The sequence below is a fragment of the Taudactylus pleione genome, unplaced genomic scaffold (genome assembly GCF_031769625.1).
Source record: "Taudactylus pleione unplaced genomic scaffold, aTauple2 ptg000018l, whole genome shotgun sequence".
NCBI classification, from domain to species: Eukaryota; Metazoa; Chordata; class Amphibia; order Anura; family Myobatrachidae; genus Taudactylus; species Taudactylus pleione.
In genome coordinates this window covers 19,876,962-19,904,257 of record NW_028284420.1, presented here as the reverse complement: position 1 = coordinate 19,904,257, position 27,296 = coordinate 19,876,962, and the positions used below count along the sequence as shown (strand labels likewise).

Genomic DNA, 27,296 nt, shown 5'->3' with positions numbered 1-27,296 from the left:
AATCAAGTCACTGGTCCTCAGATTTTGCGGTGTCCATAGGCAGCAGACTGGTTGTGTCCGGTGATGTATATCTACTTCGTGGCTGAATCCTTTTATTCCCAAGAGGTCAATTAGGGCAAAAGTGTATGCTTAGTTAGGGGTAGAATAATATAACTAATTTACCTTCCTAGATTAGGTTACAATGACTCCTCGACACAATCTGCGGCAGTCACGGGTCCGATCACGTGCCGCTGTCATGCACTCGGGTCGGGACTCTTACGTGACGTGGTCATGTGATACATAGATCAACTCGTCACATATGGGTGGGTGTGCGTGTTGATCCGATCATGTGTTAATATCACATGATCAGGATCAGTCCACATATTGCAGTCATATGGCTCAAATTGGCCTATCAAAGGAGAAATTCTATAGAATTATAATAATAAATTATCATTAATATTGCAATCCTGTTGTTCTTCAGCACTTAAAAATTATTGTTGTGTTTGTTCTTTTTCATTATTTTTATTTTTTACGTAGTCTTGAGAGACCTATCTTTATGAAAAATAAACACAGGTTTAGGGGGGATAAGATCACACAAAAGGCGATCTTGTTTCAAAATGTTATAATTTTTTTGTATTCAAAGTGAAACCTGTGTTTATTTTTCGTAAAAATAGGTCTCTCAAGACTCTATTGGCACCAAGTCTGTTAAAACCATCTGTGGATCAACAATTGGTAAAACCTTTGAAAATCCCTTGGCTCCAACCCAAACCGAAAGGATTTTTCAAGTGTGGGAGTAATAGGTGTATTACATGTAATTATACTATTAATAGATCATTATATATTAAGACCAAAACAGAAGATTCTTATGAAATAAAGAGTTTCATTAATTGCAAAAGCACCTATGTCATCTACATGCTAAGTTGTGATTGTGATCTTAGATACATTGGAAGAACTACTAGGATGCTCAAATGTAGATTTCTTGAGCACCGTAGAAACATTCTAAATAAAGTAGTAACACATAGTGTATCTAAGCATTTTTTGGTCCACCACAACGGAGATCCAAAATGCTTAAAATTAGTAGGTTTAGAACATATCCCAGTTACAAGACGTGGTGGAGATCGCTTCAAAAAGCTATGTAAACAGGAAGCATTCTGGATGTTTAGAATGAACTGTATATATCCAGATGGCCTGAATGAGGCAATAGAACTGAACTCTATCATCAATTGAGTCATTTCAGAGAGATCCTAACATTTACAAGTTCACTAAAGAGCTCCTAAGTAGAGTATTATAGACCGATACTTTCTATCTATCCTTATTTTTAGCTATCGATACTAGAACGTACTATAAATCTTATGTGGATACATATTGTTTCCTTTAAGATTCGTGTCTATTAAGATTGGTCCCTTTGAAATCTGTGTCTCTATGGTACCTATTATGGTACTAGAACATTATAAGATCATATTATGCCAGATATGGGTGCAAAATAATATAGTTTTACATTTTAGATAATTGGGTTGAAATTTCCATTTTGCCAACACTATTGTAATTGTATCGTAAAAAATAAGAATAAAAATAATGAAAAAGAATAAACAAACACAACAATATATATATTTTTTTTATTAAGTTCTGAAGAACAACAGGATTGCAATATTAATGATAATTTATTATTATAATTCTATAGAAGTTTGGGATTATAATCTTATTTCAGATACGATGTGTATATATATATATATAGGGTCATCATAACATCAAATGTTAGATATATACTTAAATATAGGTTATATGATTATCATGAGATTTACTCTTTCTGCTCTGCTCATTTTTATCGATTTCGCTACCTTCCTTCTCCCTTCTTTACAAGGACCATATACTGACTACAAACCCCAGAATCCCTAGGAAATGTTTCTCCTTTGATAGGCCAATTTGAGCCATATGACTGCAAGATGTGGCCTGATCCTGATCATGTGATATTAACACATGAACGGATCAATATGCACACCCACGCATCTGTGATGGGTTGATCTATGTATCACATGACAGCATGTCACGTAAGAGTCCCGACCCGATTGCATGACAGCGGCACGTGATCGGACCCATGACTGACGCAGATCATTGTAACCTAATCTAGGAAGGTAAATTAGTTATATTATTCTAACCCTAACTCTCCCTAGGGAGAGTATTGAAATAGATGGCCGCGATCGGAACTTAATAAAGGATGTAAAGTAAATCAGGTTTTGTTTACATCACGTGACTAAATACCGGGAAACTGGAAGTCCCGCTACATAGTGTCTAACTATTATGTTTTTCTGAATAACAGGTCTGCCTTCTAACTATATGTGTATGTATTTATGTATTTATGTTTTATGTGTATAATGTTGGAAATTGTGAATGTTTGGTACTTATTAATTGAAATCAGGTGCTAATAAATAAACCCATCTATAGGGGTATAAAAGCACCAGTTTTTAACCTACTAGACACCTTTGATAAAGCTGCACCTGGATGCAGTGAAACGCGTCAGTACCCTTTGAATTATCACCCCCAATACATCTGCCTCAATTTGGACACATCCATTTGGAGCATATACCTTTGCCCCAATTGAGCTCTTGGGATTATAAGGATTAAGCCACGAAGGAGACATACATCACTGCTTATAGTCAGTCTGCTGCTGCTTATGGACACCACAATATCTGAGGACCCGGTGACTTGATTATTTATTACAAAAGGGACATCCCTCTAGCGGATACCATCTGGAGCATACACTTTTGCCTTAATTGAGCTCTTGGGAATAAAAAGATTCAGCCACAAAGGTGATATTCATCACCGGACACAACCCGTCTGCTGCCTATGGACACCGCAAATTCTGAGGACCAGTGACTTGATTTATTACAAAGGGACATCCCTCTAGCAGACACCAGGATGGATATGCAGCAGTAAATCTCCACATTCTTCATTGGCAATCCCCATGTCATCCAATAAGAACCTTATCTGACTAGACTACACAGACTTGAGGTTGTGGGTGAGATCGCATGCTACCATTGTTATATGCTTATTTTATATCCAATTGAATATGGTGACATATATGCATTTTTAATGGAATTTATATATTAAATAATTTTTGATTTTAATAGTACCATACTTCTTTTACGCAATATATAATCTTACTAATAGCGCTACTACCTTTGTTGGTGTTAAACCCGGAAGTGCCTCTGTCCAGGGGCATTGCAATGGACAGCTCTATCGGGATGAAAATCACATTTCTAGGTACATATACATACTGTGGTAATCAACCGTGGTATGTAACCGAAGAGAAGCAGGATGTACTGCATTGTGGATACGATGCTTAGTACATCCCGCCCTAAGACACAGCGGCAGCATCGGGGACCACCAGCAGTCAATAGGTGGTGACCCGGGATATGCATATGTCGGGTCACCTTACTAATGGCAGTTGGGGTAAGGCAGAGCAAAGGGGTACTGGCTGGGCAGCGAACAGTCAGGAGGAGGTGACCTGGCATATGCCCTGGGCTCCTCTGCTTGGCTGCTGTCATAGAAGGGAGCGGAGAGAACAGGGAGAAGGCAGGAAGACAGTAGACTTTGCTGCTCTTCGCCCCTAACAATGCTGCTTACGCCATCCTGAGATGGTAAACGCTTTTGTAAAAGCAAATGGAAAGCTGAGCTTTCTGCGCTTCTATGAATCGCTCTACCCATAGTAGTGTATGGCATTCTTACTGACCTTTTGGGAGGGGGCTAGCCAGGTTTCTATGGCTGGAAGAAGGGGACATGGCATAGAGATGAAGCAACATTTGGGCGGGACAGGGGCAGGACCACATCGTTGTGGCTCTGCTTCCTCTTCACAATGCCGAGATTAACGGGGATGGGGCCACGATGACGCAATTCATTGCGAGTCGCATACCCCCCCCCTCCCCGGGGGTGTATGTATGGGGATGTGGGGGAGTCCAAGGCGATGAGGGGGGATGCAAGGGGGTGGCGGCAGCCGGGAGTTTTCACTACTTTTCTGGGGGCGGGGGGGCCCAGGAGCGCCACCCGATTTTCGGAAGACTACCAGCCATCCCGGAAGAGTAGGCATGTATGGTGTATGAAGAAGTGATCCTGACCCAGAGCTGGGGAAATCTGAGATTTCTCCACGGTAAACGTGCATATCCACTACAAGGGAGAGGAACGACTGTAGGATTACAACATTGTAATCATGCAATTGTTCGCCATCCTGTGCAGTGGATAATGTGCTTTCACTATAAATAAAGGATAATAATAATAATAATACACTGAACGATACGTCATTCAGTGCAGGCACCCTCCCTCATCCCAGAGCCTGCACAACCTGTTGTTAACAGCAGGTTGGCCTGCATGTTCAGGCGATAATTGATGTCGAAAATAACCAGTGGGAGCACGCATCGCAGGTAATTTTCGACATTTTCATGCATGATTTATGAACGATTAATGAGCGATTGAACAATAACGATGTTGTAATTGTTCAATTTAATCGTCTAGTGGATACGCACCTTAACCCTTTCTGTGAATAGGAGGAAGCAGTGCAAAGCCCTGTTAATACTGATAAAGGGCTTTTCACTGCTACATGAATAGACCCAAATATGGCAGAATAATGGCAACTTCATATACAGTTAAAAAAAAATAGATTTAAATCCAGCATCTAACTGTATATTTTCCTGTCAATGCCAACTCACATCAGCAGATGAAAGGCTTTACCTCTCAACATGACATGGCACAGGACACTGAATTTATACAGTTTGTAGAACAAGCCAAGAATATATTGGGGCTGATCTAGAGTCGCATCCTGCTGTGACCGCATAAGTATCTTTTGCTGTAGTTGTGTCTGCAGAGGGGCTGTGACCCCCACTTTGAACGGCTGCAACCATTGGAAGAACCATCATGACATGCACAAGGCCCAGGCTAGGTGCAGAATCTCCATTTGGCCTCCAATGATTAAGTATTGGTCTTGGGGGAAACTTGACACTGGAGCAATTCATCATTGCTCCAGTGCGGGGACAGCTGCTCTGAAAAGCAGCTGTCCCCTCAGTTAGTATCGCAGCTACAGATGTAGCTGCATTACTTAGCTCCGCCCCGTCGGCCCGGGTACGCATGCATGACCAGAGGTCACGCATGTGCACAGTCGCCGGGGATTCCGTGAGAAGGCGGCGGAGGAGGGATCCGCTCGGATCCATCTGTATCCCCGGAACTTCTTCCCATAGAAAGGAGCGGGGCTTCGAGAGCAAGCGCCGTCCGAAGATGGCGCTTGTTCTCGGAGGCAAACTCCGAAAACTTTCAGTTTTCGGAGTTTGCTGAATATCAGGTGACCCTACCGGAATCCTGATGATGAATAGCCCGGTAACCTAGTGTTTCCGCATGGTTACTGGGCCATTTATCATTTGATGAATAGGCCCCAAAGTCCTGTGACTCTGTGTGTTAACAACGTGGGACACATGCGCCATGTGATTTATTAGGGATTTAGACGCATACACATTCACAAATTAAATCCACCAAAAGTATGTGAACATCAGCTTTGTACCGACTAAGAATCAACCTCACAATGAGAATTACATATAGCTAAAGGCCCCCATACATCAGCAATTGATTGCAGCAATTCTGCAATTTGCAATCGATTGAGTATAAAAATCTTTCCCTTTTTCAATTGATAGTGGCAATTCTGCAATCTGCAATCGATTGAAAAAGGGAATGATTTTTATACGCAAATTGCAGAATTGCTGCAATCAATTGCTGATGTATGGGGGCCTTAACAGAAATACAGGAGTTATATAATATGTCCATACATATACAATACAATCAGATAACAAAAACTTCATCTAGCATGTATAGCAATTGAAATTCTTATATACAAGTGCCCATATATTGTACATATTATATCATGTAGTGTAATGCCGGCTGTCGAGATGCCTCCTGTCAGAATACAGAGAGCGGCATCCCGAAGTATACTTACCCTCCCCCCTTGTCGCCCTAACCCTAATTCTCCTTTCTTGTAGCCTAACCCGAACCCTCCCCCCTTCATGCCTAACCCTCCCCCATAGGGGTGCTTAACCTTAACCCCGCTACGTTCCCTAAACCTAACCCTCCCCCTAACCATGGCTAGCACTAAGAGCGCCCAGGACTTACCTCCTTTGGGCTGGCGTAATTCAGCGTTCCAGCATCAGGATTAAGATAGGCATTGGTATTTTGACGCCTATCTTAAGTCCTTTGTCAGGATTTCCCTGTCGGTGTTGAGACTGGCGGCATTGACGGCCGCCAGTCTCATAACTACAGCCCCATGTATTGAGTACTGCATCTGGCATTCTCGTTAAGGGAATTGTACAGTAGGCCTAATTCACTACGGATCGCTATTGGGATAGCGTATGCAGATGGCCGATTGTTGTGTACTGCACATACATCACAGTACGCGTGCGCAGCCACAGAACTGTGATCACGCAGCTTACTAAGCCATGAGTGAGTGACGGTAGGTCAGCATTTGGGAGTGGTCAGAGAAATGCAGGCGTGCCTGTCCTTTTGAGCGCTGTTGCAAAGGCGTGCATAAATTAGACACTGCGACGGCATACGCAGCTTGAGTACTTACTGTGTGCGACGAGATTAGAAATTTCTGAGTATGGTCTGACCTATTGTAATTATGCGTGAAGGGCTGATGTTACTCGATGTTCCCGATGTATACGTATTACGGATGTGAGATAAGGGAAGTGGCCGTCTCTATGCTGGCCGTGCGGCGGCTTTGCGATTGCAAACATTAGCATATTTTCACAGCAGATCTGTGTACGTAATCGCAGCTGCGATGGCAATAGCCATCCGTAGTGAATCAGGCCCAGTGTTACATGACCATTACAGTGATAAGCATCATATTCAGAATATACACCACACAAAACAAGATAAGTAATACTATGCTCTTGCCAATATTTAAGAATTAGAAGAGAAACTGAGATTTACATGCAGCATATATACTGAAAGAAGTAATACTCTGCAGTTCTTCATTTGGACTGAGATTTACATCCATATACTGTAGAATAACAGAAGTGGTATGCAGTAGCTTTTTAATGCATACAAAATACAGATATACTAAAAATTATATACAGCTTACATAACATGATTAACTGCATGTCCACACAAACAAAACAAGAAAATATACTGGCAGAGACCCAGAATACAGAAGAAGTCGGACTATGAAGATGGTTAGAATAGGATACAAACTTGCAAGGATTAGTCTTTAAAACCTGTTTCTTAGCACAGTGTGTTAGCTTACAGAGCAAGTAAATAGTGGTAAAATGTTGTTTAGTCTGGGACATTGATTGTGATCACATAATGGAACTCACATGAGAGGTTATACAGGGAGGCTGATTTGTACCTGTGATAGCAGCTGCTGGGGTCGGAACATAATGATCTCAAGGCTGCATCAATGCCTGGTACAGGCAGCCAACATCTTATGGCACACATCCACTAAGCGATTTTATTGAGCGATTGACCGATAATGATATCGTTAATTAATCATTTAAAAATTGTTTGCAAATCGTGCACAAAAATGTCTTAAGCGACCAGCGATGCGCGCTCCCGCTGGTCGTTTAGACATCTATCATTGTCGTAGTCGTGCAGTCTTTTGCCTGTCGTTTAGTGGATGTGTGCCTTTACACCTGTGATCATGTGCTAAATTCCTACATTATAGACAATTTTTCTACCAAAAAAAACCCCTTTTTGGAAATCTGATGATAAAACCTATATACTTGTCAGTGAATTTGTGTTCTAGGTCCTTTTTCGGTAGTTAACAACGGTCACTAATTTACAAGGACAGTCAAATTTTTAGAAATCTGTCCCTGTACATTTTAGTTATTATAAGTGTCCTTATTTATCAATCGTTACCAAACTTTACAGCAAAATACATGCCCTTATTTTTATCAATCTTTACCAAATTCACAGCAAAATACATTTAGGGGCATTGATTGGTTGGTGATATATATCTCACAATTGTATCTCACATCAAGCTTTGATACATAGGCCCCTTAATTTGGAAAATTTGGTGCATTAATCACTATTCTTATTCTGCAGCCTTTATTAATATATATCAGGAGCATTTAAAAGACAAAAAAATACTTTATAAAAAAAGGAGAACAAACATACTAATGAGAGAGACTGCAGACAGCACAGTCCTCTGTTCAACAGCATAATGCCATTGGGATTCTTTTGAAAAAGTTGGCACCTAAATCTTTTTCTACCAAATTGTCAGGGACATTTTTAAACACCATTCACTAATTTCTCTCACTGTGCCTGAAGTCTCAGCTAAATCCCCCTTCCCTCACATAAAGCACTTTACCCCTCCTTATCAACTGAGATGATTGCACAGGTTTATTCAGAAGACTCACCTACCAGTGTCAGATTTTTCTGAGTGTCCCAATCACTACATAATATGAGGAGGGTCCTAGCTCTGTGACTGAGAAATTAGAGAGATGAGAGATTTTATCCTGATACCGCCCACTGCCCAGCCCTGAAAATTATCTTCCCAACAGAGTCACACAGTATACACATTCACAAACACTTCTCAAAACCATATCAGCAGGAATAATTGCCAATTGTTAGTAAATTTAGGGGCAGTCAAATGAAGTTAGTAAAACATTTGACAATACCACACTTCATATAAAATATTATAGACCACCAGTGGTTTAGGGGTATATTTACTAAATTGCAGGTTTTTAGAAGTGGAGATGTTGCACATAGCAACCAATCAGATTCTAGCTATTATATTCTAGAAGGTGCTAGAAAAATGTTAAGTAGAATCTGATTGGTTGCTATGGGCAACATCTCCATTTCTAATTACTCTCACTTTAGTAAATATACCCATAGCAGAGCAGCTGGAGAATAGATGCCGTGCGCATGCACATGGCATCTATTCTCAGTGTAGGGGGAGCCTGGGGACAGCCCAGCATCTCGGAGAGTGCTGGACAAGCCCCCACAGTGACGTTGACCATTGCGATGATTATACTATTTAATGGTTGCGATGCGATGGCTAATTGCCATCTTGTTGCTGGATATGATGTTGGAAGCCTGGCAACCACTCGATGCCGGGCTTCCGATGTACATCCCTAATCCATACTTGCCAACTCTCCCTCATTGTCAGGAAGACTCCCTGAAATAGCAGCAATCTCCCTGTCTCCCTGGAGAGTCTACCAATCTCCCTCATTTCACCTTAACCCCATTATGACACTGTTATATAAAAGAAAAAACAGAGATATATACATTCAAATGGGATGATTAGTATTATTACCCTGCATTGGTTATAAGGCACAATGATCCCTATGGCTACATGTACAGTATTTTCTGAGAAGTATCAGTGTGTTTTCATCAACAAGTAGATCTCACTAACTGCTTTGGGGCTCATTTACATGTGGATGTAAATCAATTTTATGACACGCCTCTCAGATGTAGTAGTACATGCCCACTTTACCGCCACGCTCATAGGTGCTGCATACCCTCCAACTCTACCGTTTTAGCCGGTACAGTACCGTTTCTTAATGGTCTGTACCGGCAAACAGGGGCTGTACCGTTTGTACCGAGTTCCTGATTCTTTTAGCAGCGCTGCTGGGACACAGGACTCCCGCAGCGCTGCTGAGTGATAGGCGGTTCTGCATCTCCCCCCATGGCTCTCTGCAATGCAATTGCAGTCTGTACCGATGCTGCCATAATCACTCCAGCGCCGCTGTACCTCCGGACCCCAGGTACACTACCCGTGGACATGCCCCCTTTATCCTTTGTCACGCCCCTGTACCGGATTCTGTATGAGAAATGTTGGAGGGTATGGTGCTGCTGTCACAATCTCCCTGAAATGCTTTTTCAAAAGTAGGCAAGTATGCCCTAATCACAATATAAGTAGAAAACAGAGTGACAAGTTAAGACGCCACCTACTGACTCTACACCATAGCCTTCCTGCACACAGATGTGTCCGACTCCTCATACACTATTGCAATAGTCGTGCCAAATAGCCCTTCTCAGCGCGGCAGGTCCCACTAGGCTTGGCTTGTGTTGAGCATCTTTTTTAATGTGCTTCTGAGCTACAATGTGATGCAACAAAACTTCTTCAGAACACTGAACTGAGTATTGTTATGCAACACTTTTACATCTGTGCAAATTAGTCTGAACCTGTATACAAAGCTACGATGCAGAGGCCGCAGCTTTTTTCTCCCACCAAATTCCATTGTACAGATTCAGACACACGGATATATGCGTTTCATATCAAATTAATCAGTGCAGTCTTGTGAAGCGATTTTTTCTGCATGGCATATTGAGGCTAGGGGGTATATTTATTAAAGTGCAGGTTTATAGTTGTGGAGGTGTTGCCCATAGCAACCAATCAGATCCTCTTCTAAAAGGTGCTAGATAAATGATGAGTAGAATCTGATTGGATGCTATTGGCAACACCTCCACAACTGTAAACCTGCACTTTAGAAAATATACCCATAGGTGTATGAGGATCATACATGCCGACTATCCGGCTGCCCCTTCCGGGAGGGAGCAGCCAGATCGGCATTACTGGGGGGGGCGTGGCCAGAAAACGGGGGCGGGGCCGGCCAGGTGATACGTTTTTGCGGGCGGGGTGGAGCCACGCGAGGTGTCATTTTGGCCCCGCCCCCGCTACACACTGCCGATATTACAGGCAGTGTGAAGCAGGGGGCACCGCCCCCCTTCGCTGCCGGGGTTATAGAAGTTATTGCGGTGGGACAGGAGGGATCCACGGCAGCCGGGAGATTTGCCTGCCATCCCAGGAGGTCGGGAGCGGCACCCGATTTTCGGGAGGCTCCCGACCAAATCGGGAGGGTAGGCAAGTATGATGAGGATCCTTTATGAAAACAGTGTGACGGTGTAAAGCAGACTGTAGTAGTAAAGTCAGTGCCTTTAATTTAATTCCTCTATGGCTCCGATTTTTACATTAGCTGCTCTAACAAGAGTAACTAAACTCCCATGCCATGCAGATGTGATTTATAGAGCAAAGCATTTTAGAGCAGAATGTCGATAATCAGCAATGCCTGTCTGAAGATAGAGGAATGAGTAAGTTTTAACAATATATGGGTAAAGCCAAGAATATTTTTTACTTTACATCTGACAGGTAGGCAGAAGCTAAATACTGTCTGATTTATTACATCCTTGGCTTGATACACAATGGGAGAATCATCTTCTAGAAGCAATTACTGCTCCTGCTGATTCAATGACATTTTGAAAAGGAATCCCTCTAGATAACTACACAAGCCACTAATACTGTTATAGTATATAAAACCATACATAGTATAGTAATATGAAACAACTTTTCTAATGGGCAGCCATCAGGATCATATTTTGCACTGATCTTGGATTTAAAAAAAAATTAAATAATAATAATTCACATACAAAATACTTATTGAATACACAATTCAAGTCATTTATTAATTGTAAAATAACATGTCTAGTTATGTGCAGACCTACAGCTGGGGTGTATTTATATGGGTGCACCCGCACACCCTGCACCCATATTTTTAATACTGACCACTCCAGAGTCCCACATCGGAGACTGTGTCATCGCTGTAAAAGAGCACCTGGAAAATGACTGCCGCTGCCATTTACCCAGGGTTTTGCGCATGCGCAGCATAGATTCTGGGCACTAGTCTCCCGGCCACCGGAGACAGAGGAGGGGGCCCTGGACAGTGACTCCACATGGGTCATCTCCTATCTTGAAATGCCCCTGACCTACAGCCCTCGACACTGTTGCTCAAGTAGCGGCTTATAGCCCCTTTTGGCGCACCAGGTCACGGGTAAATTGGCCATGCCAAGCGTCTTTCTCAGTAAAAATTGCATCTTAGTCACATAAATAAAACAACTGGGAATGACACTACTGTGCTAGATTACACTGTTTGATGTGCGACATTTGTATATCTGCGTGCGACTGAGTGTGACTCTGTAAAAGAAGGGAGCCGATGCAGTGACCTAGGCTTTCTCTCACACCAAGTTCCGCTTGGCTTCATATGCGACATCGTACCAGTTTAAAACTAATCGCTGTGCGGTCAAAGTCACAGCCCGGTGTCTCTATTACACATTTTTAGTGATGTTTTTCCTGCATCTGCGATTTGAATAAGCAGCAAACTGTAAAGAAAGCTATGGTACACTACTTCTCTCATAGCATCTCAATCGTTCCAGGGTCTTGCGCCGTATGGCGGATAGATGCTAGGTGTATGTATCTAGCTGCAGTCCACATTGAAGATATCAGACTGAATATATGGCATATGAGTGGGCTATTGCTATTGAGCAAAATGAAGTAGCCATGTAGCACTCCCCCTCTACATATTTAAGAAACTACTGACACATCTGCCTGCAGTAATTTAAGTAAACTTTTCCTATCACAATCTGATTTACTATGCATATCTACGGTGAGATTTATAGTTGACTGTAAAATAAGTCCAGAAATATGCATCTTCCCACTTAAATATTCTAAAGTGTATTCTAAGTTACACATACATCTGAAGAAACCTATATGCCGAATTGTACTGCTTACCAAAAATGCCTTTATTAACCATAACAAATAAGTTAACTCTAATAAATAATGACACAACAACTGTATAAGGTGTTAAAATTGGTCATTTATTGATAACATTAAGATAAGAAAATGGGGTCAGGCAGATCAATATATTGTCAGGTAATATTACAAACTCTGCAACCACATTAGTGATGTAATCATCCGACCCATATTATCAGGTTAAAAGTTTGGCACCCTCAGTAGCCTTAACATGTTAGAAAGGGGTGTAATCATCAAGAAAACCCCAAGAAAAAGAGCCAATCTGTCACCAACCAAATGCACCATGTCAGGTGGGTAAAGAAGTGCTGCATTTTCCAGAATGAATACCAGTTGAGACAAATGCTTAAAGTTCTGCTTTACTCACAAAGGACACTAAGCCCAAAAGGCCTAAGTACAAGTGTTTCATATGTCACTCAAGTGGAGCGCAAAAGAAATGTGAAAAAATAAACAAGTCAGCTATATACAGACAGTCGCAGGAAAGATTGCTGGTACATGGACTCAGGAACCACAAGGCATTTCAGATGTAATCAAGAATAGTTTACATCATTGAGCACGTGACCCTATATCAGTCAGAGGGATCAGAGATAAATTCTACACAGCTAAGAAAGTCCAGACAATCACGGTATGCCTGAGAATTAAAGGTGAAACCATTATTACCGACATCCAGAAAGTGTTATTCGTACAAGATTTGGGGACCAAATTTATTGTAATAGGTATCCTAGAAGACAGAGGATTCAAGGTCAAACTCACAAAGGGCACGTGTCTTGTGCAAAAGAGTGACTGTAATAGTAACAGCAACTCTGCGCAAGCAACTATACGTACTAGACAGTGTTATGTGATGGCGGCCTCTAAATCGAGCCAGTTTATGGAGCTGTGGCATAGGCGACTAGGGCACCTGGTGTATGATAATGTCCAGAAACTCCTTGATGGTATGAATACAGGGATAACCGTGAACAATTCAGAGAGCCCAGCATGTGAGAGCTGTATAAAAGGGTAAGCAAACCCATTGTCCTTTTCCAAAGTCAGCAAAAAGAGCTGAGGTATTGCTAGCATTGGTGCATACACACGAGTGTGTAATGATGGAGGTAGAATTGATACAGTAAGTGGCTATTGCTATTTCTTGACATTCATTGATAATTTCATGATAATTACACACATTGACTTCATTAAAGCTAAAAGTGAGGTAATAAATAAAATCGCAGACTACAAGAGTTTGGTAAAGTCTGAAACGGGTCAGAAACTGAAGATCTTGAAATCTGACAATGGCGAGAAATATGAGAACAGATGTGTAGCCGTCTTCTTGTAGAAATATAGCACTAACATGGATGGTCTGAGCACATTGCTATTAAACATCATTTTATCCGTGAATTAGTGGACAAAAGATCTATCAGCAAGCGAAGATAATGCCTCTGATATGCTAAAGACTGATGTCACAATTGTTAAATGTGTTCCTGAGAATGTGTGGGGAATGGAATATATTTAAAATGTTGATGTTTCACTGTTTGTTGTTTATTGCAAAACCCCAAATGTCTTTGGTTACAGGTGGAGAAATGCTTAAGCAAAATGTAATATTTTTATGTGACCGGAGGCTGTCCTGACCTGGGGGAGGTGGTGGCTTGCTGGAGAGTAGTGCGCTACTGCGATGTCTCCTCCTGTACAGCGGGATGACGTCACTGCCATGCTAGTGAGCACGTGCAAACTCTGTAGAGACCTGCTGCTGTTACCATTACCTACCGCCATTGCTGCTGTTACCGCTGTTAATCCTGTGCCTAATGCTTCTACCACGGTCACCGTTGTTAACCCTGTGTACACTTACTGTTATCAAATAAACCCACCATCCTGGTTGAGGGCCTCTGTGTGGACTAACATCCAATTCACATTCCACTGACACCTATTGTAACTAGAGATGTGCAGGTTCGGTTTTACTCGCGTTTACTCAGTGGTTTTCGCAAAAATTATCGCAAGTTTGGATTTATTTTATTGGCTATCCAAAACACGTGATAGCCTATAGCCAATAAAATGCCGTTTTTGAGATCCGAACATATCTGAGTAAATCCGTATAAAACCGAACCCGCACATATCTAATTGTAACCAAACAGGTTCTACAAATAGGTTATACCAATAAGGTCCCTTACATGACGGGTTGCCGTAAATGCAGTGGAAAAAAATACACAATGGCCTAATGCCTTCAAAGCTATGCAGAGAGAAGCCCGCCTCATAGGTGGAAGCTGTGCCAATACAAATTCAATTCAATTGACCGGCTGATATGTCAGACATTGTGTACCCAGCATAACACTTCTACCGAAGTATCAGTGAGATTTACTACTGCTAACCCTGTCCAGTGCACATGCATGACCGGAGTGCAGGGGACACAAGGCAAGAGGGTATGGTTCTCTCTTCACAACCCAGCACTCCTTTTTGCTCCAGAAACCAATGTCATTTAAAGATGAAGGCAAACCCTGAACATTTTTATTTTTTGGAGTATGCTGAATATTAGGCGGCCCCATCAGGCCCCTAATAATGAAAAGGCCCCTTAGCAGAGTTTTGATTCCTATCGCATTTTCTTCAGTGGCATCACAGGGTTTGGCGTCAACTAGTACGTCTACTGCTCACTTAGTCATCCTCTCCGTGGATTCCGTTTCAAGTCTGTGAAGCAACACCCCTGTTGAATTACATTTTGGGAGCATGACCACGTGTCACACTAATGTTCTAGTCACCCTGGGGGCTCGCAAGAACGCAGTGGCTAATTTATGGACGCCCAGAAAACAGTGTTTAAACATCTGCGTTTTTGTAACCACTCCCTTTTACCTCCCCCAAACAAATTTTGCGAATGATTGTCACTAACTTTGTGAATGATTCCTCTGTGTGAGCTTAATCGCAATTCAGTCGCTGCGCAGTGCAGCTTACACACTTGTGCAATGGAAAACAACCACTGAATCTGCGTAAATTATGGCATTGTGGTCACAAGTGTGATGATAGGCGCGTCATCCATCATGGCGGCTTGGTGACATCATTCAAGTGGGTGACACCAAAATTGTAGATCAGCTCTGCTATTTTGGGGTCACCTGGTGTGACCCACACCCCACTAGTAATGCCACTGATTTTCATATTATTGTATATGTTAATATTCTGTTATATATTTTTTTATAACAACCCTCTATGAGCCTCAAAATACTTAATCTGATTGGTGTATTAAAGACTATTAAACAAATAAAAAATATGAGATATGGTAAGAACTTACCCTTGTTATCTCTATTTCTACGAAGTCCATAGGGTTCCACAGGATACCTTGGGGTATAGGTGTGACGTCAGTCGCAGGGCACCAAAGAGTTAAGCTTTCAGCCTCCCAGGATGCACTAGGTCCCCCTCCTATACCCCGCCCCCGGGCCAAGGCACCTCAGTTAGTTACCAAGCCATAGGCCGGAGGAGGAGAAGGAAGAGAGAGAACAAAGATCTGGACACATACAAGAATCACATTCTCACCAGAGGGAGACGGAAAACCGGTGACCAGAGCAAAGCCCATCTGCAGCACAGGTGCGACAGGGCGGGAGTCCTGTGGAACCCTATGGACTTCGTAGAAATAGAGATAACAAGGGTAAGTTCTTACCATATCTCATTTTCTACTTCAGGGTCCATAGGGTATCCACAGGATACCTTGGGGATGTCCCAAAGCAGTATCCTTTAAGGGTGGGGACGCTCCTGTGCAGAAAGGAGAATCCGCCGCCCGAAGGAAGCATCCTGAGAGGCGAAGGTGTCAAACCTGTAATACCTCACGAAGGTATGGACAGAAGACCATGTAGCAGCCTTGCAGATCTGAACTGCCGAGGCACCACGTCGAGCTGCCCACGAAGGACCCACAGACCTAGTGGAATGAGCCTTCAGAGAAGGAGGGACCGGTAGGCCTTCATGAAGATAAGCTTCAGAAATAGCCATACGGATCCAGGCTGCCAAAGTTTGCTTTGAAGCAGGCCAAACCTTTTAACAGAAGCCATAGAGGACAACAAAGCATCCGACTTCCTAAACGAAGAAGTGCGGTCAACATAAGTCCTTAAGGCCCGCACAACATCCAAAGAGGCCTCACCCACGGAAAGACCCGGTGAGTTAAAGGCCGGAACAACTATTTCCTCGTTAACATGAAACTGGGAAACAACTTTGGGAAGAAACTCGGGCCGAGTGCGGAGCACTGCCCTGTTCCCATGAAAAACCAAGAAAGGGGGTCTACAAGAAAGAGCCCCTAACTCAGAAACACGTCTGGCCGAAGCAACGGCCAGAAGGAAAACAGTCTTAGCTGTTAGCCATTTAATATCCACTGAGCCCAGTGGGTGAAACGGCGGTCCTTGGAGAGCCCTCAGGACCACAGCCAAATCCCAAGGCGCCACAGGTGGAACAAAGGGCGGCTGAATACAGAGAACACCTTGCATAAAGGTGCGCACATCCGGGATTGTAGCAATCCTACGGTGAAACCAGACAGATAGGGCCGAAACCTATACCTTCAAAGAAGCAAGGCGAAGCCCATGATCTAGTCCCGCTTGCAGGAAGGCGAGAATCCGAGACAGACGAAACTCCCGCGGTGCATAACCTCTCGGTCGACACCACTGGAAGAACGTATGCCACACGCGATGGTATATCCTCGCGGAAGACGGTTTCCGAGCTCGTAACATGGTACGCACCACAGAGCTGGAAAACCCCCGGGACCTCAGCATGGCCGTCTAAACAGCCACGCCGCCAAAGACAGCCGAGTCAGGTCCAGGTGAAGACAAGGTCCCTGAGACAGAAGGTCCGGTCATAGCGGCAACCGCAGAGGACTGTCCACGGACAGACCCTGAAGGTCTGAGAACCAGTGCCGTCTGGGCCACGCGGGAGCTATCAACAGGAGCGTCCCTCCTTCCTGTTTGAATTTCCGGATTACCCGTGGAAGAAGGGAGACCGGAGGGAACAGGTATGCGAACCTGAACGTCCACCGGACGGACAGAGCATCCACCAGTAGTAGAAAAACGTCCGGGGCAGGGACCATTCCCCTGGATGAACGTCCTGGCGACTTAGAAAGTCCGCCTCCCTATTTAGCACTCCCGGGATGAAGACCGCTGATATGGCCGGAAGATTGCGCTCCGCCCAAACCAGGATCCGAGAGACCTCTACGAGAGCCGCCCGACTGCGAGTTCCTCCTTGCCTGTTTATGTAGGCCACGGTGGTAGCGTTGTCCGACTGGACCTGCAACAGGTGACCCTGGAGAAACTGCTGTGCCTGCAGGAGAGCATTGAAGACCGCACGGAGTTCCAAGATATTTATTGGAAGCTCCGCTTCTGTCGGCGTCCACCTGCCCTGGAACAAGTGTGGACCCGAAACTGCTCCCCAGCCCCGAAGACTGGCGTCCGTTATCAACAGGACCCAATTTGGAACCCAGAACGGACGTCCCTTGTTGAGGTGGGTCGTCTTTAACCACCACGCAAGGGACAGGCGAACCTCCGGGGTGAGCACAATCGTCTGGAACTTCAGAGACTGAGGCAGCCCGTTCCACTTGGACAGGATCAGGTGCTGCAGAGGTCTGGAGTGAAACTGGGCGTATTCCACCATGTCGAACACCGACACCATGGAGCCCAGTAACCTCATCGCCGAGTGTAAGGACACCCGGCGGCTGTGCAGACAACTGCGCACCCTTGACTGTAAAGCAGAGATCTTGTCCTCCGTCACGAAGATCCTTTGCTGTCCCGAGTCCAATAAGGCTCCAAGATGCAGAATCCTCCGAGACGGGATTAGAGTGGACTTCTGCCAGTTGATTAGCCAGCCGTGCCGTTGCAGCAGTGCAATGGTCAGGTCCAAGTGGTGTAACAGGAGCTCTGGAGATCCTGCCACCAATAACAGGTTGTCCAAGTACGGCAACATGCGGACTCCTTGCAGCCGCAGAGAAGCCGCCATGACCGCCATCACCTTGGTGAAAACACGTGGTGCTGTCGCCAGGCCAAAAGGTAACGCCCGAAACTGGAAGTGGTTGCTGCGGATTGCAAACCGAAGGAACTCATGATGGCGCAAAAGAATAGGGACATGCAGGTAAGCGTCCTGTATGTCCAATGACACCATGTAGTCCCCAGGTTCCAGCGCCAGAATGATGGACCGTAGGGTCTCCATCCGAAACTTCGGGACCCGCAAAGACTTGTTGAGTGCTTTGAGGTTGAGAATCGGACGATATGACCCATTGGGTTTCTGTACCAAAAATAGATTTGAATAGAAACCCTGGCCCCTCTGGGAGAATGGAACAGGCACTATAACTCCAGCCTGGAGCATAGTGTGCAATACCTTCCGCAGCTCCGTAGCCTTGTTCCGGTCTGATGGTAGACCCGTGGTGAAGAATCGAGCCGGGGGTCTGTGCCGGAAGGAGAGGGCGTAACCGTGGGAGACCACCTCCAGAACCCAAGTGTCTGTCGTAGTGAACGACCAACACCGGGAGAACTGCAGCAGGCGGCCTCCCACCCTGGGATCCCCCAAAGGGAGGCCCGGACCGTCAGGCCGCAGGCTTGTCACCTGGCTTGGGGGCCGGACGTCTGGTACTCCATGCCTGCTTCCGGGGCTTGACCGATTTCTTAGGGCCAGCCTGTCGAGGAAACGACTGTGGTTTGGGCCTGCCCTGGGTCCTAGATGACCGAAAGGACGATGGTCCAGAACCAGATGGAGCAGCGGCCGACGGGAGACAAGCAGATTTGGCTGTCGCCAGCGTGGCCACAATCTTATCCAGATCCGGACCGAAGAGAACTTCTCCGGTAAACGACAACGCTTCCAGACCTTTCTTGGAATCTGCGTCCGCCTTCCAGGATCGCAGCCACAAGGTGCGACGAAGCAGCTACCGCTGCTGAAGAAATTCTAGACACCAGAGTACTAATGTCTAGAGCCGCCTCGTTGATGTAGGTGGCCGAATCACGGAGATTGCCAATCAACTCTGCCTGTTCGGCCGGACAGTCGGATTCAAAAGAAGCCTCTAATGAATCCGCCCAGCGCTCCATCACTCTGGCAACCCAGCAAATGGCCATAGCCAGCCGTGCTGCCCCCCCTGCAAGGGAATAAGCGGACTTCAGGCAGATTTCTACCTTGCGGTCCGTAGCATCCTTAAGGGAGGACATGGATGGCATCGGCAATGTGGCACTACGGACAAGACGGGTCACGTGAGAATCCACCTGTGGAGGGGATTCCCACTTAGCAAAATAATTATCCGCGAATGGATAAGCCACCGCCAGGCGTCTCTGCGGCTGGTATCTTTTGCCAGGTTGTTTCCACGCCTCCTCTAAATGGTCCACCAACTGACCCGAAAGAGGAAAGACTGTGGCATCGCCCTTCACATCTTTGAAAAAGGCATACTTAGATATAGCCGCTGGGGGAACTTCGTCCTCAATCACCAAGGCTGTGTGGTCCGCCCGAATAAGTCCAGGAATATATACTTTGGACTTGGCATCAGCGTCCTTAGTATGGAGAGGTTCCTGATTGTAAGGATCCAGAATCTCCCCATCATCAGACGTCCCTTCGTCATCCTCATAAGGAGCGGACAGAGACGCCACCGGCCTTTTATGAGGCCGCATCACAGACTCCCCTTGCAACACATCCGACAAGTGCTGTACAGAACTCGTCAGGGAGTTAACCCACGCTGGCTCCTGAGAACCCGGGAGCGGGGAAATAGGGAGACTGTGGGGTACCACCAATTGTCGTGGGAACCCCTGCATGGGTGACGACACCACAGACTGCTGGGACAAACCCATCGGAGTAAACGCGGGCTGCGGAGCTAACTGGCCCACTAAAGCTGTTAACGCCTGAGCGAAACAAGCCCAGGGCGGCTCCTGTACCGGTGCTGTAACCGTAATAGGCCGCGCCATGGACAAACTGCCGGCAAAGGCCCTCCGCGCTACCCTCCCCCCTCCGCTAACGGTACTTTGCACGTGGTACACTGTAGCCGGAGGGGAAAATCACTTTCAGACATGATGGCACCACGTATGTGACCTCTCTCACCAATTAAGTATTAAATAGGCGAGAGACCACCCTGCAGCACCGCACCGCAAGGGCTTTAGCAGAAAGAACAGGGACAGTAATAAAGCTGACAGTTTAGAGAAGAAAAGTTACAGGCAGCGCTAGCACAGTCACATACAATGCAGAGAAATAACAATTCCTGCACTAACAGCGCTGATCACTCAACTACACAGACACAGGGCCTGGTAGGACACAGCGCTGCATACACAGACCTGAGCCACAGCGGAGGAGAGGTATGCGGGGGGACCCAGACCACGATGCTTCCTTCCAGACTTCCAGCAGCGTTCACCATGCGTTGCAGAGAAGATGGCCGCCGAGGAGCAGAGAGAAGCTGGCCTGGGGGAGGAGCGCTGACACAGGACTAGTCAGCACAGTGCAGAGAGGGCTGTGTGCAGCGGGGGAGGCGCCGGCTGTGAGACAGGGAAGGCGCGCTCCCCTGGCATGCATTTAACCCCTGGGACGCCGCAGTGCTACCGCTCTGCTGCGGTCCGCTGTCCCAGGGGGTAGTGGAAGCGCAGGTTGGTCGCCTGGCTCCACGCTGCAGCCAGTCCCCAGGGAGCCCCCTGCCTGGGGACTTAGGACCATGTGATCAGCGGGGACCCACCGCAGGACCCCGCTGCTTACCTCTGTCCCCCTTGAATCCGGCCATGGTCCGGAGCATCTGGGGTCACCGCTAGCTGTGACCCCAGACGCCCACCAGCATCCCCGGATCAGTACCGGCGTTCTGGTACCGGCGGGGTGTAGGGAAGACAGCATGGACGTCAGGACTGACTGTCCATGCTGTTCATCCAGATGTGCAGCCACAGCTGCATGAAGAAAAAGCTTCAGGGGCTCTTCTAGTCCCCACTCCAACAGGTGCACCCGACTCCGGCCGGGCACCAAACTAAACTGAGGTGCCTTGGCCCGGGGGCGGGGTATAGGAGGGGGACCTAGTGCATCCTGGGAGGCTGAAAGCTTAACTCTTTGGTGCCCTGCGACTGACGTCACACCTATACCCCAAGGTATCCTGTGGATACCCTATGGACCCTGAAGTAGAAAGTTAATATTTGAAGTTTGGTATTACATTTTACCCTGTAACTGCCTCTCCATTAAACCATACTTACAGACTTTGCTGCCCTCTCTTCCGAAAGGTGGCAGCTGGGTCGGCACAGAGGGAGCGTGGCGGCCAGAAAGGAGGGCTGTGCAGGGGGCGTGGCAGCATGATTGCATCAACATGGCCCCGTCCCCTGCTATACCGTGCCGAGAAACAGGCAATGTATAGCGGGGGGGGCCTACGATTACGCGATTCACTTCGAATCCACTCATCCTTCTCCCCAGATCACCCACTTGTGCACTGTAAGTGGGAAGCCACTTGGGGGATGCGAGTGTGTGGAGAGGGGTGTTGAAGACTTGCCCACTTTTCAGGGTGCATTAAATATATATTCCTAAGTGCGAATCGAATGTCTATAAGGTTGGTGGGAATCGGTATGACATACCACCGGTCCTAAGCCCGGCAGATGAAATACCGATGCTAGAAGTCCAGCAGATGAAGATCCCGACGGCGCCTAGTAAGTACCCTAACCCTCCCTTAGGGGTCCCTAACCCTAACCTCCCCCCTAGTGCCTAACCCTAACCTCCCCCCAGGGGTGCCTAACCCTAACCCCCCCTTCCCCCAGCCTAATCCTTACCCTCCCGGAGGGGGGGGGGTTGTCTAACCCAACGTCCTCCCAGGAGTCCCTTAACCTAACCCCCCCCCCCCCTTGCGCAGCTAACAGGTCCCGTCGCCCGGCTTACCTAGGTTCGGGATGCACGGCGTCAGGATTTCGGCGTGGGGCTGATGATAGGGGTTTGTATTTAGATGACTATCATTAGTCCCATGCCGGGATTTCACAGTCGGGAAGTTGGCGGTCGGCATTTCGACCGCCGGCTTCCTGACTACATACCGGTTGTTGCTAAGGCTGAAATAGCTTTAATTGAGGTGGTTAAAATGTCCCTTAAAGATGGCAGAGACACCTCTGATTATGTTTCTGCAGGCGTATCTCTAATGACACACACCAGTGTGTGTGCGGGGCACATGGACCCCTGGGTCCAGGGGGGTCCCGTACTGCACACCCTGCACCCATATTAGTTTAAACTTGCCTGTCTGTTGTCAGCGCTGCTCAGAACACCGGAAAATGACCGCCGTGGCCATCTTTCCGGTGTTCTGCGCATGCGCAGTAGACTCCGGGCACTAGAGTGTGCCCAGAGTCTACTGTGTATGCAAAGAAAGCCGGGAAATGGCCGCCGCAGAGAGAGGAGGGGCCCCAGCACAGAGTGCGCACACGGCCTCCCCTCCTCTCTTAAGACGCCCCTGTGTTTCTGTATATAAGACCTAAAACTATGAATCATAATTATATAGTAGACTGCCAGCCAGTCATCTTTAAAAATGTACCCTTCGGTATACTGCCCCTCTTTGCTTTCTTCAACCCAAAGGGATAAAAGAAAAAGGAGCTTCAGCATCTCTTTAGCACTATATTTCCAGTTATATTAGTTTACTTACATTTTAAGACCATCAGCACCTTCTAATTAACCCTTCCTAGACCATATCCCAAACCATTGAATCTGCTCTGTTGCTTTTCAATGTTGCACAGAAAATATAAATGTAAAATATAGTTGTCACTGATCTTGTTTTGTTTTAAAACAAGGGAAACAAAGGACATAATTAACTGCTTTTTGGGACTGTGAAATAAAATTGCATCTGAACATGCAATGACCACGATAATGGTGGCTGCAGTCTGCATCAACTAGGCTTTTACTGTGTAAAGAGGAGAGCTTGTGTGAAGGTGACTTATTACATAATTATACAATGATTGCTAATAGGTTACCATTAAAGAAAATGCCTTTCCTGATGAAGAAAATTGTTACTTGTCAAACGCGTAGATGTGGTGACTGCAAAGAGGCTTAAATCCTACATTTACCTCTGGGGTTCACTGAACAACGTGATTTAACATTTGCGATTTGCTAGTGCATTCTCATTTATGTTATTATGTAAGTTAAAACGTTACTGCATCATAATGTTATTATTGTGTCCAGAATATACGTAGTTATCTTGCACCACTGACCTTTAAATTGACATGAAGACAGTCTGATTATTTTATATGTATGTGATTTTCCGCAGTATGACAACTACACACTAATATCACAGGTCACACTTGGTTTCTATCAAATATCACAGAATAATTAGCAAAACTTCTTTCTGAAACACATTAGGGTGTTACATTCATACACAGTAAATATATAATGTACTGTACCTTGCAACAAGCGAGAAGATCTCCCTGTAGTCAATGTCTGAATTCTGAGTGTAACCCTTGCCAATAAGTTGGGCTTTGTAGCAAGCAAGACTACCATCTGTGTTTAACTTCTTGCAGAAGACCTACTTGTGTTTTTTTTTTTTTTACTGGTTTGAGGTTACTTGCTCTGTCCACAATGGTCCATGTGTCATTGTTGTTTAAAACTGTAAGCTCTGTATCTATGGTTGATTTCCATTTGTCTCAGTGGCTGCTTGACTTTGCTGCATGAATAGATTGAGGTTCACTGCTACAAAGTTAGTAAATTCCTTGCTGTATCTTCTAGGCAGTTTATGTATGTTTTATTTGTATAATTTGTGTCTATTGAGAAAAACTATCAGATTCACAATTAGTTTAGTCAAGCGGTACACCCAAATATACAAAATAAATCCGAACAGGAACAATCCATATTAAACAGGGTATCAAATAATCAGGGCTGGCTCTAGGGCTGTTCAACCTGAGCGGTCGCACAAGAGCGCCACCCATAGAGGGCGCACCCCTCCCCAACATCCCGATTTCAGTGGGATATTATTGTCCCGCTGTTCTACCCGTGGGCCGAAGTGGCCCGCATGTGGTTAATTCGGGAGGTTGGGGACCCCCACCGCCGCAGCTGTGCCAGACCCCGGAGACTCTGAATGGATGCTGCGTGCATGCACGCGGCATCCATTCAGTGACGGGAGAGGCCTGGGGGAAGCCCAGCTAGCGAGGCTCCCCCCTGCCTGACGTTACTTGGAGGCGGACACGCCTCCTAATAATGTCACATAGGGGGCGTGGCCTATGGTAATTAGGCCACGCCGCGTGCGAAGATAGAGCGCTCTGGAGAGGGCCGGCACAGGTGCTCCGACCTGGAGCCGGCCCTACAAATAATGGAACAGAATAGTAAGACCAATAGGTACAATCATATTGAAATGTAACTATAAGTTTATGTACAGCATGTTACCTCTCAGAGCTCCTGCTCTGTGATTAATCACTTTTATCTGTGGTCAGTGGCGTCACAAGGGGGGGGCGGCCTGCACTCGGGTTTCTCCCGCCGAGGGGTGACACCAAGGTGCAGGCTCCCCCTCAGTGACAGGAGCCAGGGTGGTGCACTGTAATATTAAGTGCTGCACTCGGCTCCTGTCACAGTGAGGGAGCTGGCACTGCCCGTGCCGCACCTCCTGCACCCCCCACCATCACCATCCCATTGATAAGTGTGTTTGCCACAGGCTGGGGACCAGGATCGGGCCGCAAAGCCATGCCCCCTTCCCGAGGCCACACCCCTCTCCGAGACCACGCCCCTTTTTGGGCATTGCATCCCTTTTTGCACCGGGTGTCACCGCGGGGAGGGACGCCACTGTCTGTGGTTTAAATTTCTGGCACGCTTCCAGCTGTTGGCATATGCAGCATTACAAGTTTTTGTGGTGTTGTAGTACCTATCTTGTCTTTGGTTGAAGCGGTTTCATGAAACAAAAACTGTTCACTTTATGAGCTTTTGATTGTCAATTTTCCACAGTATGTATCCTTGCTTTCTTTACATTATCCAAGCATAATACATGAGATGGACTTGGGATCAAACTTGCATCTCTTTTCTTTAGGGATATGCACTCAAAGACCCGGAAATGATTGACATTAACGGACGAGGAGTCAGGGTAGACAGGGGAGGCAGAGCCTCCTCCATCATATTCCTTCCCCTATAATACTACCTGTCGCGCTCCAGAGTTTTGTTATAAAAACTGTGTTTTTCATACATGTGTGCCTCCCCAGCCATTCACCTCACCGCACGTCACTGATGACAGTTGGATATTGACAGGACCACGCCTCCAATGGTGTTTTAGCTTTAACTGCCACTGTAGATTTAGTTATACTGCAATTTAGAACTGCTTCTGCTCAGAATCTTTTATCCATACCTGCTTCACAGTCTGCTTTTTCTTCAACTATTTTTCTATTTGCCTTTTCACCCACGCCAAGCTGCTGAGGTGTGTAGGCAATCATTAGTTGGTGTTGGATGCCATTCCTCCTTCGAAAAATAAATAGATTTCTTTTCTCAATTTCTCCACCATTGTCAGACCTCAGCAATTTTATTTTTAGGCCCATTTGAGTTTTCACTAGACTCTTGTATTCTGCAATTTTACTGGTTACTTCACTTTTGGCTTTCAAAAAAGTATGCGTTATCCTTGTAGCATCATCAGTGAGAAACATTAAGTAGCGGATCCCGCTCATTGACTCCACTTCCTTCGATCCACACATGTGCACTTGTTCTAACGGTGTCTTTGCAACGTTCACATTCTGGTTTTTCTGGGTTGTTCACTAACATTCCCGTTACCATGCCATCTAGAAGTTTCAGTACGCTGTCATATTCTCAGTTAACTAGTCACCTATGCCATATTTCCATAGACTGGTTTGAATTTGAAGCTGCCATCGAACAATAATTCTCAGTGTCTGGGATATATAGTTGTTGGCACCAGTTTGCTGTTGCATTACAGTCCCGCTTCTATTGTACACAACACACCATCTTTCTGCAAATTTTACCTTGAATCGCTTCTTCTACAGTACAATAATCAGATTGGTTTTTGGATCTGGCACAAATAGTAAAAAAAAAATGTTTTACTGTGACATCTGTTTCCCACGTCATCCTTAAGAGCACAGTAATTGTCCCACCTTTCGTGACATTTAGGACTTTATCTCCTATTCCCCTGACATTTATATGATCACATGTATTGACTTCAACCAACTTTCATTACAGCTGAAGTGCCTCGTGGATCCATGTACCAGCAATCTTTGCATTGACTGTTAGCTTCATTTAGTGCTGACTCGTTCTATCATACTTGCATGATGAAGTACCATTTGCTCTACATTCTAATGCCTTATATACTATCTTATAACACTTTAAGCACTTGTGCTTTTTGGTTTTTATCCCTTTTGATAGAATAATAGAATTCTCAGCATTGGTCTCAACAGAAATTTGCTTTTGAAACTGCAGTAGCTTGGCCTGTAAAATCTTCATTGATGGCTTGGCAGTGCATGACTCCAAAACTACTACTAGAAAATCATGTTTTGCAGCATCTCCATTGCAACACCCTCATCTACTTGGACACCTACTGATGTCAATTGCTGAGAAAAAGACAGCATTCTATCTATATATTCATTCATATTCTTGCATGCTCCTAGCTTACAGTGTAGTATAGAGTGTGCCTCAGGTTGATTCTACTCATTAAGCCTTCATAAGACGTCTGTAATGCTACCCACATTTAGTGTGCTATCATTTTCCCGTGAGTAATGGAATACACATGCTGCTATTCCACAGCTAGGCCTATGATTCCTATGGCTCTATCCACATAATCAGGGTTGGGGTTATCACCGGGATCACTAGTGACTTTCCATAACAACTTTTCCCACATTAACTGCTTCTTCATGGGGACTTTCCATGTAGCGCAGATCTCTGAACCCAATAACTTGGCGAAGCCCATACT

At 45.6% G+C, this 27,296-nt stretch overlaps 1 protein-coding gene across 1 annotated transcript in view; it reads right to left on the bottom strand.

Moving 5' to 3' along the window:
- The window catches only part of COL20A1 (collagen type XX alpha 1 chain), a 206,761-nt gene extending 198,348 nt beyond the window's left edge, over positions 1-8,413 (bottom strand). Inside the window, exon 1 of the mRNA XM_088442024.1 lies at positions 8,364-8,413. The gene's annotated coding sequence lies outside the window, so the exon portion shown is untranslated. The remainder of the gene's footprint in view (positions 1-8,363) is intronic.
- Positions 8,414-27,296: the final 18,883 nt, after the last annotated feature.